Source organism: Hibiscus syriacus, unplaced genomic scaffold (assembly GCF_006381635.1).
Source record: "Hibiscus syriacus cultivar Baekdansim isolate YM2019G1 unplaced genomic scaffold, ASM638163v2 tig00000170_pilon, whole genome shotgun sequence".
Lineage (NCBI taxonomy): Eukaryota > Viridiplantae > Streptophyta > Magnoliopsida > Malvales > Malvaceae > Hibiscus > Hibiscus syriacus.
In genome coordinates this window covers 179,563-195,886 of record NW_024061771.1, presented here as the reverse complement: position 1 = coordinate 195,886, position 16,324 = coordinate 179,563, and the positions used below count along the sequence as shown (strand labels likewise).

General features: G+C 33.1%; 2 pseudogenes; both read right to left on the bottom strand.

Annotated features, from left to right (window-relative positions):
- Nucleotides 1–3,445: 3,445 nt before the first annotated feature.
- On the bottom strand, nucleotides 3,446–5,409 carry LOC120137742 (annotated as a pseudogene).
- On the bottom strand, nucleotides 4,514–12,771 carry LOC120137645 (annotated as a pseudogene).
- Nucleotides 12,772–16,324: the final 3,553 nt, after the last annotated feature.

Genomic DNA, 16,324 nt, shown 5'->3' with positions numbered 1-16,324 from the left:
AGCACAATAACCGTGAACATCATCCAACAAAGCAGCAGCCCATAGATATGTCCATGAGACATTGACAGATGAGCGAAATCGATAAATATTTGATTCACTGATTACATATTATATTATTTATCTTAAATAAATTAAATAATAATATAATTAAAAAATAAATTTAGTTTTAAAATTGAATGATATAACTCATACATACAACGCGGACAAATACACCTAATCTCACTGCAACTTCCCTTTTGTCATTCAACCATATGACTAGTTTATTGATGATATAAAAAGTTATATATGTAGTACATCAAATCTTATTTCTTTTGTATGCTTCGAACACTTGAAAATTTTGCTTTGTAAAACTTAGTTTTACGAAGTATATGGTAGTTCCATTCACGATTAAGAATGATTAGAAAGATAGGACGCGTGTCACGTATAAATGAGCGACCGATGGTTGAAATTATGCACTGACTTTGACATATCTCTTCTTTAATTGAAGTAGCTGGATGATTGAAGCAGTGCATGATAATTATCAATTCCAGTTAGGGTAGAAAGGAACTGTTGATGATGCCACGAGAGCATGAAATACAAAAATGAAGAGAGGAAACTGCAGCCTATGACTTTTGAGAACCCCGTAACATGTGGAGCGAGAAAGATCGATCGACGGTGGTCCCTTCAGAATCGCCGAATCACAAAATTCCTACACTCCTTGGCTACTTATACAATGTATATATAATCATTTTGTATATATCAAAACTAAGTTTATTAGTTAGTTGTGTAAAATAATTTTATAAAACAAATGAGAATTTATTTTAAAAAAGGATTAATATGTTACACGTAAGCTCTAAGAGAGAGTGCTTTTTTGAATCATAATAATGGGAAATGGTCCAAAGGGTTGAAAAAACAGAAAAAAGAGAGATAGAATAGGAATAAATTGAAAGGACCAGGAGCAATAAAGGCAGTAAATCCATCATTATAGTAATTAGTTATGGATGGTCCAAATCCAGGGGTGTGCATGTGCACCATGTGTAACTTAGGCTGGGGAGAGCCGTACCCGGCCGGCTTCTACTTGTTCGTCCCCGCGGCCATCACATGCCCTCTGGACCATCTCTACCATGTCCCTGTCCATCATCTTCCAACCCCAAACGCCTACCTACCTAGCTTCAAATATTACCTTCTCAAGCCTTCACCGATATCTTGTAATATATTAGTGGGAGAGTAGGGCAATTGGCAATGGATAAAGCAAAAGGAAAGAAAAAAGATAATGCTTTTCATTTGAAAATGCAACTTTGAGTTTGGATGGTATATTTAATAAAAACAAAAGGGAAGACACAAGAGTCGGCAGAGAGAATGGGTTAAGATGGAATTACTGGGGAGGAGGGTTTAAATTTGCACGGGCCAGGCAATAATTACTAGGACAATTCAGATGGTCCTAAGCTGGATTTTACAAGTATTGATGTTGATAATGATTATTAGGACCGAGTTTGAAAATCAGTTAAAAGGTGAAAGGAATAAAGAAAGTAACATTAACCAGAATATTCGTTACTTACGGCACGGCAGAGCCAGCTCTTGAGTTAACTCGGATAAGCGACCTTTTAAAAACACTAGTCAAAGGCAACTCACCAGAAGAGCGCTTCGCTACTCCTTTAGGGGATCTCTAAGAAGCAGCATCTGTATCATTCTTCCACCCCCTCGGTAGACTAGAGACGCTCACTGCTCCGGCTACGGAAAGGAAGACAGCGGATCTGCGACTAAGAGGAGTCCTTATCCTCTCAGCAGCTGATAGCAGCGGCACCGGACTAGGGCATGAGAGAAGGAAAATATAATTAATCATAAAAAAATAAGAGTAAAACTAAAATAAGTTAAAATTAAAATTTTTAATTTAATATTTCTTTCATATATTATTTTAATAATAAAATAATTCGGGGAGGCAATGACTTTCGAGTTAAAGCATAGTTTTCATCCCTGATGATGATGCTATCCCATTCTGTTTACTCTTTGAACCCTAACGAACAAATCGTTGTCAAAGCATTTCATACTCTCTTGTAAAATAATAATTTAGCCATTTAAATAAAATATTGTTATAAACAAATCACTAATGGTTACACTAGACGAAATAGTAACTTGGTCATAATAATAATTTTAATCCAAAAATTCATATATTATATCAAATTGATCATAATTTAAAAAATTCAATTGAACATTTATATTTAAAAGTTCCATCAACATTACTTTCATGGTATACTATAAATTTAAGAGCAACTTGTTGCTACTTTATGATAGAATGCAATAATCCACTTGGTTTAAAAGTATTGTCAAAAGGGACTAAATTGATGGAAATTTTAAACATAAAGTGTAAATTTATTGAATTATTTTCTATTAGGACCAATTTTATAGAATGTATAAGTTTTAGGGACTAAAATTATTATTATTAAGTCATACTATATTAGACACTTATTTCAATTTTGACTATATAATAATATTTTAGTTAAATAATTAAATTATAACTTTTACAAAAATAATAACTCGTTTATAATCCAACTAATAACAAAATTACCAAAAATATATTTTTATCCTATAATCAAATCTAGCTAAATAATGAACAGTAAAATTAAGCGTTAGTCATAGTCAATATTGATTGAAGCAGCCATCAACATGGGGTTGAAGGGCACAGCCAGCGCAACCCTTAATAGTGCAGTACAAATGTTACATCCATCCCTCTCATTAGCTGAAAAGACTAACAAATCAGACATGACTCTTTGTCTTACATCTTCTCCAAATTTCAGGTATGACTACGACTGCCCCTTTTCTTAATTATTCTTATTTAGAAAAATATATATATATATATATATATATATAAATTCAGCAGAGACCCCAGCCAAGAGTTTGACAGGGAACAGGCTCTGGTGGAGATTGCCTGGGCTGTGCATCAGATAATGGGTGGTCCTGCTTTATTATTATACACCAAACCTCACCATTATTTTGATTAATTAGCTCTGATCTAATGAAAATGGGTCAGCATGTGCTCAAGGTAAACACCTGAATCTCCACTTTCCATCTACATGGGACCTTTACACCATCTTAAAAGAGTTTTCCTTTTAATATACACTGAAGCTTTGTTATTAGCATTTGTTTTCAGCTAAAGAAGATATATTATATATTGTGTATCTAAAGTGGTCCATTTTTAGAATCATGACTATTCATTCAATTATTGTATTCATTTAGTACAAATCATTGGTGTGGTACCCAAAACTATGATAAATGTGGGATTATCGCTCCTCTATTTTAATGGGGGAAAATAATACCATTCAAGAAAATAACACATTCTTCTTCTCCACCTAAAACTTGAATGCAAAGCATTTATCTAACTCTTGAAAAGAGATATCCAATAGGCTGCGACAAATTTCCTTCAAATCTTAGCAAATTCTATTTAGTCGAGAAAGACACATGAATTAGATTAAAGAGTGAGCGGCTGAATATAATATGGCAATAGACTTGGGGTTTCGGGTTTCCATTGGAGCTCAATATCTTGAGCGATCAATTTGGCATCCAAGGAGGTACCAAGCAAACCACGCTTTGTAAACCCTACAGCGTACAGCCCACGTTCACCTTTCCACCCTCTTGGGAATGCCTCCCGAGGCATTCCATCTTCCTCTGAAAACAAATCTCCCCCCTAATCAGTGCAAAATGTTCAAGTCAACACTCTAAAAACATAAAATTTGAAAATTCAAATCTTATTTACCTTCAACCATTGCGGTACATTGCTTTTGTAACCTGTTGCAAGGATGATGGCATCAAAATCCTCCTTTCTCCCATCTACAAACTCCACGGCACGCTGTGTTATTCGCTTTATCCCCGGAAACACCTACAGAATTAATACATCGGGCAAATCAAACTAGCATTGATCAATGAAATGAAGTTATAATGCAAGATTGATCAGTCTACTAGGGGTGAAGAAGTAGAAAACTATTAGCAAATTAACCTTAATATCCCCATTCTTGATCTTTGCCAGTCCCAACATCCAAAACCGGTGTCTTGCCGCATCGGCTCTTGAGCTCAAGAGGGCCAAGTTTGGGACTACGGATGCCGAATGTTTCAGTGTCTCCCAGAATGAAGCGAGACACCATAAGTAAAAACCGGTCCACGAGCCTTACTGGGAACCATTTGAGCAACCACATGGACAAACCAAAAGTTGATTTGCCTAGCATTTCTTGAGGAAGGACGTGCACCTGCATATACAGTCACTTTTTTTTATAAAGAAGGATTGTATTACTACTAAAGATGAGATGATAAACGAGCCACAGCCAACTCATATATGAGTTTGTATTTTTTCTGGGGCATTTTACCCATTTCACTTGTCCTTATATTCAGATTCTGGAACTTAATAATAGTACTTTGCACAAGGGGGGGGGGAATGGGACTTTTAGGCATGAAATTTTGAGCTACCTACTATTGTTGCGCATGCAAACAAATTCCAACGAAGTTGTGCCAGTGACGAATATATCGTCCATCTCCTAATAATTGGAGGCTGAATGAATCCTTGCTTATTCAAAACTGAAACCTACGAACTTATGAAATGACCAAAACCTAAGCAATTTTTTTCAAAACAAGTTAATAGGAAAATTGCTTTTAGGCTATCTGAAAGGATAGAAGCAGCTCACCGAGTCCCTAACGACGAGGGATGGGCGGGCATTAGAGTTGCAGAGATCCAAAGAGACCTCCATGCCTGAATTACCACAACCAACTACCAAAACATCCTTTCCTCGAAACAGTCGGCCACTTTTGTACGAACTTGTGTGCATGATAGGCCCACCAAAATCATCATTCCTTCAATTTGCGGCACCACTTCATCAGCATTCTCCCCGGTAGCAACAATGAGCCACTGAGATACATACTCGGTTTCCTCTTGTTTCAGCCCCACTGCCTTAATCCGCCAACACCCACATCGATCGTCGAATTCTGCACTCACTACGGTTTTGTTGAAAACTGGGTCTAAACCAAAACGGTTCTTGTACGACTCCAAGTAAGCCATAAACTGATTTTTGGTTGGGTAGGTTGGGAAATAAGCGGGGAACGGCATGAAGGGTAATTCACATAATTGCTTGGGAAGATGAAGACGAAGGCGATCATAGGTTTTGAGCTTCCACATGGAAGCTATGCAATTAGTCTTTTCAAGGATCAAACTAGGGATACCTTTTTCTTTGAGACAAGCGGCAATGGCGAGCCCTGAAGGGCCAGCACCAATGATTACCGGACACGGCACCCATGTACACCTTGCTAAAGTCGTCATGATATTCTTGTTAAAACGATCATGGAGTATTTTCCCTTGAACTTCCTCGGAGTAGCCCATGAACAGCAATAGGAGCAAACAGTTTCAAGAATCAAGGCTTGATCTTTGAGGGATTCAATTCATCTAATTTCGGGAAAGGGAAAAAAACAAGGATAACAGAAGCGTGATTAGCGGTTTTTAACACAAACAAAAACTCATCATTTATAGTATACTACTTCAGTCACAGTTGAAACTCTCACCTTGGTCTTCGGCTATCGGCTTAGCTGACATGGTAATTCAATCTTATATACAAACGGGATATTATCGTAACAAGTGTATTAGGTTGCGAATTCCTGCTCCTGGATTTTGGGTCTTATACACGTCGTGAAATACAAGGGTTCACCCTGGAATTGGAACTGCGCTCACTCCATGCATATAACGAAGTAGAATAAAAAATTAATTTTTTATGCCTTAATAATTGATGTAACGTATAATTTTATATGTCCTCAATAGATTAAATTATTAAATTAACGTAAATGCATATAAATTCTAAGATCTTAACATTGCAAACACAGAGCCATTGGGGTAAGAAAATCCTATTTTTAGTTGCTCAATTTATTTATATTTTAGTTAAATATTGGAAATATATATATATGTTATCAAATTCAATAATTCCAAAAGAAAAAGGGGGAAACATGAAAAACATTCCAGTTTACAAGGAGTGGAGGGGCTAAAAGCCATAAGTGAGAATACTAAATGAGACAGGGGTCAACCGGTGTGGAGGGTGGGGATATTTCTCGAGTGTTTTCGGGGAAATGGTGCCCTTTCAATCTCGCTCGTAATGCTGTCCTACTAGACTTTTGTTCTTCTTGTAAGTGGGACCTATCAATCACAAAATAAGAAAAAAAAATTAAAGATAATCAATCGTTTAAAGTAATCGACATAAATTTAAGTATATAATATCATTAAATACATGATGATGTTTTTGTTATTCTTATAGAAAATATGAAACGAAGAAATTATTGAATCGAAAAACCATAAAACATTGAAATTCATACTAAAAAAATTAATGAAAGAGTGAGGATGAAAGAAACCGCTACTGTTAATCATCCTATTCTTGAAAGGTTACCTCTGAACTAAAGGATCTTGAACCGATCTTGGTAATTAATGGTTAGTGATGGTGATCGATTGTGGGCTCAACTTGCCCCCATTTATAGAGTTGGAACCCACATGATCATCTCACACTTGGTCGTCAACTTCTAAATTAAACCACCCAGCAAAACAAATATACATATGGTACCAAAGAACTCGAGACAATATGACTCGCATATTCACTTCATTTAGACTGCTTGCATGTATCATGCATGCATCTGTCGACACATCATATCAGTTTTTTCTTGCATTTTTTTATTTTTCTCATAATATATTTGGTTAATACATAATCGGATAAAATAATAATTAACGACGCCTTCATACATATATAAAATCGACGAAAACAATTTCAAATACATCTTATTAAATAATAATGTGAGAGTCGCTTATATAGCTTGACCCTTATCCACTTTTTATATATTTGGATGAAGGATTTCAGCCTAGACTTTATACGTATGACAATCCTATGTTATCTCATGAAGTAATCTTCTTTAGATGAAATAATTTTTTAGTCACGATTTAAGTCAACTAGTGTTGAATAGTAATGATGGTAATGATAGTAATATAATTATTATTATATTTAAATTAGTTTATAAATTTCAATGATTTAATTATTATTTTATTAAAATTGGAAATTTAAATTGAAATAATATCTCTTTCTAATCAATCAACTTTTAATCCGTTTATATAGTTGTTCCTATCTATTGAGGGGCTAAGGAATAACCGCTTTTTTGTTGTTATAAAACTATCACGTAAAGACAATAACCTAAATGGGGACCCTTGGGATGATGGTTAAAGAATAAGGTGATTTAACTTTTAATCATTTGTTAATCAATGCTTTAACTAGACACTCGTCGGTCACCTTTTGAATTAGATTGCCCTACAATTAATTTCTCAATACTCTTTTTGGCATGCTTTTAGGTTCTTTGGTCGTATTTTCAACTATATTTTTTCTAAGGGTTGATTTGATATCGTCTCGATTGATCAGGATGACGCTTATATAATATCTTGTGATCTTCTACTTTGGATCCTCGGATTCGATTTGGATTGTAATACCTTAAATTTTAGTTAGTGACCAAAACATAAATTTTAAAAAAAAATGGCCAAAATATAAAGTTTGAAAAGTTTAGGGACCAAAGTGATAATTTTTTCAAAAAAAATATTCCATAAATAAATAGATCATTCTCAAGAATGAAGTTTTTGTGTGAATAAGAATTTTGGTACATAATTTGTATTAAAAGCTATAAGGAAGTAAAGTTCAATATAGAATTGGATAACATAATCGAATCATAATTTCACGAAATTTAAAAGATGACAGATAAAGGTTGAAAGTTCGCATTGTTTGTTTTTTCTATTCCTTTTTGCTTTTGTTGTGATACATCAACATTTTATCAATAATTCTGGATATTTGTGTTACCAAATAGAAGGCCAGGTTATCGTTCGATGGCAAATTGGCAATAAACATTTATAATTATCTTTGTCTTCGGTTGGATTTGTATTTTGAAACTTTAACATGCACGTATATCTTGTAAACGGAGTTGCTATTGTATTCTGCCCCTTCATTGTACTTAGAAATAGATGCCAGAACTCTACTTGGGTACATGTAACCAGAAAGAAAAACCGAAAGAACAGAAAAAGAGAAGAAATACTAGGCAGTGCATATTAAACAAGTTCAAACCAGTAGCTGTGGAAGTGAATGGTAACAAAATGCTGAAAACAATTTGTTCAAAATGGCGCTACTTTGGTTAATCCATTTCTCTTTTTCATCGATTTTGAACCCACATCAAATAGAATTACGCCCTAGTTTAATCATTTCTTATTGAATTTATCTTGTGTGGATTTGTGTACAGACTCGTGGCTATTGAATAGAATAAAACAGATGATTTGTGATTTCGGTGCATTTCGATATTTAGAATCAGTAAAATAATGCAATACCGAGAAAAACAGGGGGGGTACCAAAAGTAAAGTGAGACAGAAGTGGTATGAATTTTACACATTTTATTTATAGCCAAGAGAGAAGCACTGCATATAAATATATTATATGAAGTCACGATAATTACTTACCCGGAGAATCAGAAGAAACCCTCACCATCAAGGAAGAAATCATCAAATCAAAGGCAGGTCTGATTTAGTAATCAGGCTGAATAACTCCAAGGCATACAATGGGCTTCACCACCTCCACTCTGGGTATCAATTGCCTGAAGATACTAACACGTTGTATTCCTTCAAATGTTTTTGGAATTGTGCCAAGCGCGCCTGCAGTTGAACGATCCCTGCAGCCTTTTGTGAGAGAATGGTATTTAATTTAGAGATATAATCATCCAGCTGATTGCCAGGTTGCTCAGCTTCAACTAGCAGATTCATTTCCTGCCACCATAATAACAGTCAGAATCAATGTAGTTAGAGCTGTTAAGGGAATAAGCCACAAGCAAAATGTTATATCTACCTCCCTAACAAGCCCCATTGTGTCCTCAACTTGCCTTCGATGAGCATACAAGATCTTCCTCTTCCTAGTAACAGAAAACTTTGTTCCATGAATAAATACGATCAGGGAAGAAGAATCCAATGTCAGAAAATTTGATTGATGGTACCTTTAACAGAGCACTTAAATCATCATCTGAATTGTTATTATCAAAGGTTGAAGGATCATGCTCCGTTAAAGCATCTTTTCTTTTCTGCAACATCTTTGTTTGCTCGTATATTGCCTCGAAGTAATCAAAATCATCCTCAGTCATGCTGTTTAGTCCACCTCGCTGACCCTTCACATAATCTGAATATGGTACAGCCAAATTTGTATCTCTTCCACTAGGAACAGAATCCATTTTAAAAGATGCATCTCTTTCAGTCGGTTTGGACCACCCATATTTGTTCTTTTCAAAAGGAATATCAGTTATGCTATCCTCAAATGCATCAGTTAGTAAAGATGAAGACAAGGGCAATGCAGTTGACTCTCTAAGATTTGATGACGAAGGTAGAATATCCTTCGTGGAGTTATTCCCTTTCGATAGGCACTTCACCCTGGAATGCAGGTACCACAGTATGGTTTAATCAACTGTACAAGTCACTTCATACAGCATAATTTTAATAGCAGAACCACATACCTACCAGCGTATCTGAGTGTATTCAGGGTGTTCACATGACCCTGAACTCGGTGAAATACATGATATCATAACAGTCCGTGAGTCACCCATATATGAATCTCTAAGAACTTCAATCAGCTTACTTCCTCTGAACGGAATGTGACCCTGGTCATTGTCAAGAGCTCTGATACATTCTTTTAAAGCAAGTAAACTTCTATTAATTTCAGCACCTTCCATTCTGCAGAAACATGAAATCAGCTTATTAAGATATCAAGTTATCTCGGAGACTAGGACTCTATTTTATAGAGATTATGCAGTAACTTCATTTTATATTTCGAGTACAATTGCTTTCAAGAAGCATAATCCTATATTGCATGGATTCAAAGTTTGTTGTCAGTTGTATCAGCACCACGCTCACTTCCAGCAAGATCTATGAAGGAAAGTTTCCCAACAAGTCTAGCAGGCTTCAATTCACTGCCATCGGCCGATCTCTTGATGGCAAGCTGAAGAATAGCATGTGACCTTGAAGACTCTTCGTTTGCTCCAGTAGTGCCGGTGCTTCTTGTCGCATTTCCTCTCTCGATTAACTCCTTGATTGTCTGAACATCCAACACCTTGTACTCTTGCAGACCCACAATACATACTTGTTGTTTACCGTCTTCTCTCATGCAAAGCTTTCTGCGACAGGTAGAAATCTAATCACTAAACTATATGCAATACAACAATTTGACTAGGTTTCCATATGGAAATAACTTACTTCCTATCATTAAGAAGGTCAAAGACTTTTCCCCCATATATCTCAAAATAGCTGACAAAGAGTTGGAACCCTTGGTTCCGATATGTATGGTACATTAATCTTAATATATCTTGAGATGCTTTTAGAGGCAGTGGCTGCATAGTATATGTCTTTCCACTTCCTGCACAGAAAAGACAGGACCAACTAAATGTCATTTGCAAGAGTATACACAGAAAAAGAAATAAGACATTGAAAGTGGAATCATTTGAATGTTGCAAAAAGACAATTTCTGCCACATACAAACTAACCTATACAAGATGTTATTGGAGGACACAAAAATACATTTGAAAGTTGTGCTGATTACTTAAGAAATGGATTTCTTCTTCTTGTTTTCTTTATTCATGTATTCTATTACTAAAATAGAATAAGTTTATAAGATTAGTTACCTGTTTGCCCATATGCAAAACAAGTTGCTTTTGTTCGATTGAAAATTAGAGGAACTATTGGCTCCACAGTCTTTGAGTACACCTGCCACGATAGAAAATGAAATCTAGTGAATTTAGATGAATGAAACTTTAAAGGATGTTCACTTCTTGTCATGTACTCACCTCCTCATTGCTAACATCTTCATTCAGCACTGCATCAAAAAGAAATTCATGCTTCTCAACATATTCTGTCAGGTCAACCTGCAATTATGAATCATTACACCTCATGCAAAAGAGTCAAAGAATACCACTAAGTCATTTATAATTAACCATGGAAGATGTAAAGTGTTGCAGCTGGTCGAGATTACTCTGAGTTGCTTAGGCTTTCAACAATAACTGTAGGAAAAAAGTGAAGGTCCACCAGCTCCTCACCTTCAGCTTTTTTTCATGAACCATTAGTGCATTGGAATCTATAGTGATAATATCATCCTCTTTCTTTGCTATTTCCTTTTTGTTCAATGGTCTCTTGCGCACCTGCATCGGAAGTTAATATAAGCTATTTTAATAATGACAAAAATAAAAGCTACCATGACATGGTTTCTTTGGCGATATCAGCTATCTATAATCAATCTTGTTAGGTGATGTTATCTCACATCTATTTAGTCTTCCCGGCATCCCATATTCAGGTTGACTAGCCATCTATTACTGGTAGGTTTTAGCTTGTGTGCTTAATAAGTCTAGTGTTCCTATATTCAAGTTGCTGTCCATTGACAATCAACTTGTTTTAGGATGGATGTTTAATAAGAACCATTTGCTGTAGCAAGAGAAAAGCACTGCTCTCTATGTCACATTGAATTGTATATAATACTTGTTCAGATCATGAATTCATCACCCAAATGAGCATTAAAATCCTAAACAACACAACTTCATCATAATTCTTGGCCCAACTGATGGATCAATTGGTTACTGCAATCACTCAAAACATTGAAATGATACTTTCAGTACGATATTAGACACAACCCAAAGGAGGGATTCAAGCAGCATACCACGACTTTAATCTTGGCAACATTGTTAGATCTTTCTTTATCTACTGCGATGCTTTTAAGAATGCTATTCTCAGCCATTCCTCGTGGCCTGTTTGGAAGTTTATTGGTAGATACATATGGCTCAGAATCATCAAAACTTTTACCACGAATAGGTTTCTGAAGCCCGCATCCTTCGTACAGATTAGGAACCTGCAATTGTAAAAAAAGGACTAATAAATTTATTATCCAGGTAAGAAAATAAAGTTTCGAATAATGAATTTTTAAAAACCACTACAGTAATATAAATGATTTTTTAATGATTTGAGGAAAATATAATGCAGCTATCAATTATCAGTTAATCACTTGATTAACCAGAGGATCAAACCAAACTTTATGCATTCATTAGCAATATAGTATTTCATTGAAACAACTCCAAGTAAAACAGGCATATATGCGTGAGAATGAAACCAGGAACAACAATCCAATATAAGAAATAGAGTAAAACCTCGGAAAGCAGCTCAGTATCAAATGAATGCAGATCCAGTAAGCCGGGACTGAGCTAACTAGGGGACACGTATTCAGCGCTGTTCTTCCTCAAGCTCGACGACCTTGAAGAAAGCAGTGGCGTCCCCGGCTCCTGTGACTTCCTGTTCATTCTTCCTCCGCCGTAGAACCCGAACTCCTAACCAAACAGCAATAAAATAAAGCAAATACGATGCCGTCACAAGAAATGCAAATGCAAATGTGAAGAGATAAGAGAGAATGAAAGATCGAAGACCTGAGAAGAAGGGAGATTGGAGGACTGAAGCCATTTGGCGTTGAACGACGCGTCGGGGAAATTATCGGAGTATTGCCGTTGATGATGAGTGGTCGAATTAGATCTCGCCATCTGTCTCCCTACAACGCTCATTTTCTCTCGCCGGTCTACAATAAGTACGCAGAGTTTCTTCAACTGAAATTTCACAATCGAAACGGAGCAAAAGTAAAATAAAGAAAAACGAAGAGAGAAAGGGAAAGGGAAAGCTAACTATTGAAACAAAGGAGATACAAGTGATAGTTAGTGTGTTATTGTTTCGAAGCTTTCTTTCTTAGCTTTTTCTCCTTAACTTTTTTTCAAACTAAATTTGAATAAGAGAGAGAATGAGCATATCATAGTTTCAAAATCAAAGGGCCGGGTATCGAGGAGGAGCGGCGCGTGCTTAACACAGAAAAAATACGGTAAGAAATAAATTGGTACACCACACCAAATATCGCTGAAGTCTAGGTAGCACATTGTTTACATCAATAAACTTTTAATTTATTAAATTATAGTATTAGATTTTGATTGTAACCTTAACTATAAAACTGTATAGTTAAAAATTAAAATCCAAATAATATGATAATGTGGAAAAAATGACATCGTGTTACTAATTGACTATTGATATCAAAAGTGATGTTTTAAGTAGTGAACTTTAGATACCTATTAATTTTGTCATTAAATTTTCATACAATTTAATTTTTGATATTGTACTATTTTGGTCATTGTCGCATTCAATCACCGTTCATTAATGGTTGTCTTTTGTGACAACATTAGTACAAAAACATTCTCATTCCACTCCTCTTTTTAATTCTATAATTATTTTTTCATGAAACACGCTCAAAATCGATGAAATAAAAAAAATCATCTATAAGGATCTGAGGACTTTTTCATATTTGAGAGATTTTGGAAGTGTTTGTTCGAAAATACGAATCCTAAGAAATATTATTTCGATAAGATGAACAACATATCTCAAAACTAACATTGTCGAACTAGCATTGACGGACTATCATTGAGAGAGATTAGAGTATTATCACATCAACTAAATTGATTTTCAGTTTTGAGTTATCTTTTTGAAACTAATACTAAGAGAATAAAAATGAGTGAAATGTGAACGATTTGATATTGATCTTATCGTGAAAAGTAATCGGTGACAGATAGTGATTGATTGTCAGTGAAGGTCGAAAAGGTACAATGCAAAAATAAAATTATTTAAATGTTTAGTGACAACATCGATACACACTTCAAGTTCAGTGGCATTCGTTGTAGTTTACCTTGAATGAATACAAACATTTACTTACGGATAATCATACAAACAACCCTTTAAATATAAAACATTTTTCAATGCGGTGCCTACATAATAAAATTGTTTTATTTTTCTATACAAAGGCACCCAAATATAATGAAAAATATAGGGAATAGTAAAAAAATCATATAAAAACTAAAATATTAAATTTAAAAATACGAAGAAAAACTAAAATTTTCATTGAGAATGATAATCAACGTAAAAAAAACTAATAACCTTCCTAAAAACTTATTGTCTATGTCGAACGAAACGCTTTACAAAGTGATAAAGTAGTGGTGAGAGAACCAAATTATTTGACAGACTATTTAGCTACATAATTCTGATTATATTGACAAACAATCTTTTTATCAAATAGAAAATCCGACAATACTTAACCACTAACAAACCAATCACATGATACCATTTAATAATAGGGTAAACTAAAGTTTTAATACCTAAATTATTACTTTTGTCCCGTTTTGATAACTAAACTTTCATTTGTATCAAAATCATACTTAACATTTACTTTTTCTTTCATTTTGATACCTCACCGTTAAAAACTTAGCTAAATTGTTACAACATACATTTTTATAGGTAAATTACAACATTCATCACTCAAACTATCTTATCACTACTAATTTGGTCATTGAAGTTTAAATTTTTCTAATTTAATTATTTAACTTTTAAATAACTCCTAATTTAATCACTCTAACTTCAAAATTTTTTTATTTTAAATTTATATTAATAAAATAATAATAAATGTCACATCAAAAAAATATTAATAAAATAAATTAGAGTGATTAAAACATGAGTAATTTAAAAATTAAGTAGTTAAATTAAAAAAATTAAACTTCAGTGACCAAAATAAGAGAGAGAAGATAGTTGAGTGATGAATGATGTAATTTATCTATAAAAATGCATATACATTTTTAGCGATAAGATACCAAAATAAAATATAGACTAAACATCATGTATGATTTTGAAACAAATGAAAATTTAAGTACCAAAATAAAATAAAAATAAGAATTTCAATACTAAAATGTAGTTTACCTCATATTTTATTAAATATGTTTTTAAAAATAATTTGAATTTTTTTAAAAAAATAGAATAAAGATATATGATAAATTATATTATGAAAATTATCAAATAAATAATATATATTTTATTTGATATATGACATCACAAAATATCGATTAGTATCAATTTTTAATTATTTTATACTAACACATGATATGTTGTGATGTCACTTCTTAATGATATCAAACAATAAGTACCATTTTAGTAAATGGAATACCGCTTTAATATTAGAATAATAATTTTTTAAAATATGTACATTTTACTATAATTGATGCTGGGGCGGATGTACATAGTTCTATAGATAAGTCGTTGCACACATATTATTTTAAGAAAAATATTAAATTTAATTTATTAATGAAATAAAAAAATAAGAAAAATTGTACACCAAAAATTTTTAAAATCAAGTATTACAATTTTAGATATTTAATTTTTAATTTTTAGATCTACCACTTAATTCACGGACCTGGGTTGGAAAGAGATATCCAAAAAGCTGCGCCTAAAAAGCTGCGCGTGAGAGTGGAGTGAGCAGCTTTTAATAATATAAAATTGCAGGCAGGCTAGGAGACTGTACTGGACGGGAGAGGCCAAAGCGGCTTCGTTGGATTGGTAAAAGCCTAAAATAGAGAGGGCGGTGGGGTGCTTGTCGTCGTCGACTCCGCTTTTAGGGAGAAATTATTTTATGAATTCAATCAATAAAATTAAAATACATAAATAATTTTTTAATCATTATTAAAATTAGGCTTAATTTTAATTAATTATTTATTTTCATACCAACATTAAATCTTCATATATTCTTCAACTTTTTAATTCTCTCTTCCTCTTCATTGTTAAAGCATAATCATCATAACCATTGCCACTTTTCTTTTTCTTATACTTGCAATTAAATCATTTTATCTTCAATCTATAAAATCATACTTAACTTAATAATACTTTTCTAACTTTTTAAAAGTACATGTAGTTAAAATATTCCTTTTAACAACAAAATATGTTAAATAGGTAAAAACAATTACAATGAAAACGATGGTTTCAAACCAATCGTAATAAGTTAGGATTTCTAGATTTTTTTTATTTTTCAATTTTGCGTTAGAAAACAAATTATAATTGTAACCTTACTAATGTAGTACTCCACTCAATTATATATTTATATTTTATTTTAATAATTTAATACCAACATCCTTAAAAATTATTTATTACATTTAATAATTTATTTTAATTATTTAAAAATAAATATAATTTATATATTAAAATACTAATAGCGAGTTATATAAAGTATATTTTTATTATAATTATATTTTTTTTATTTTTTATAGTTTAAATTAATATGATTCATATATAAGTGTAAATATAATTTAAATGATATATTTTTAATTTACAACGTAATGTCTATAATAGATATTTTATCTTTTTAAACTCACTATTTAATAATAATCTCAAACAATTAAATTTTAAATTATACTTTTATACAACAATATTAAAAGTTTTTTACCATCA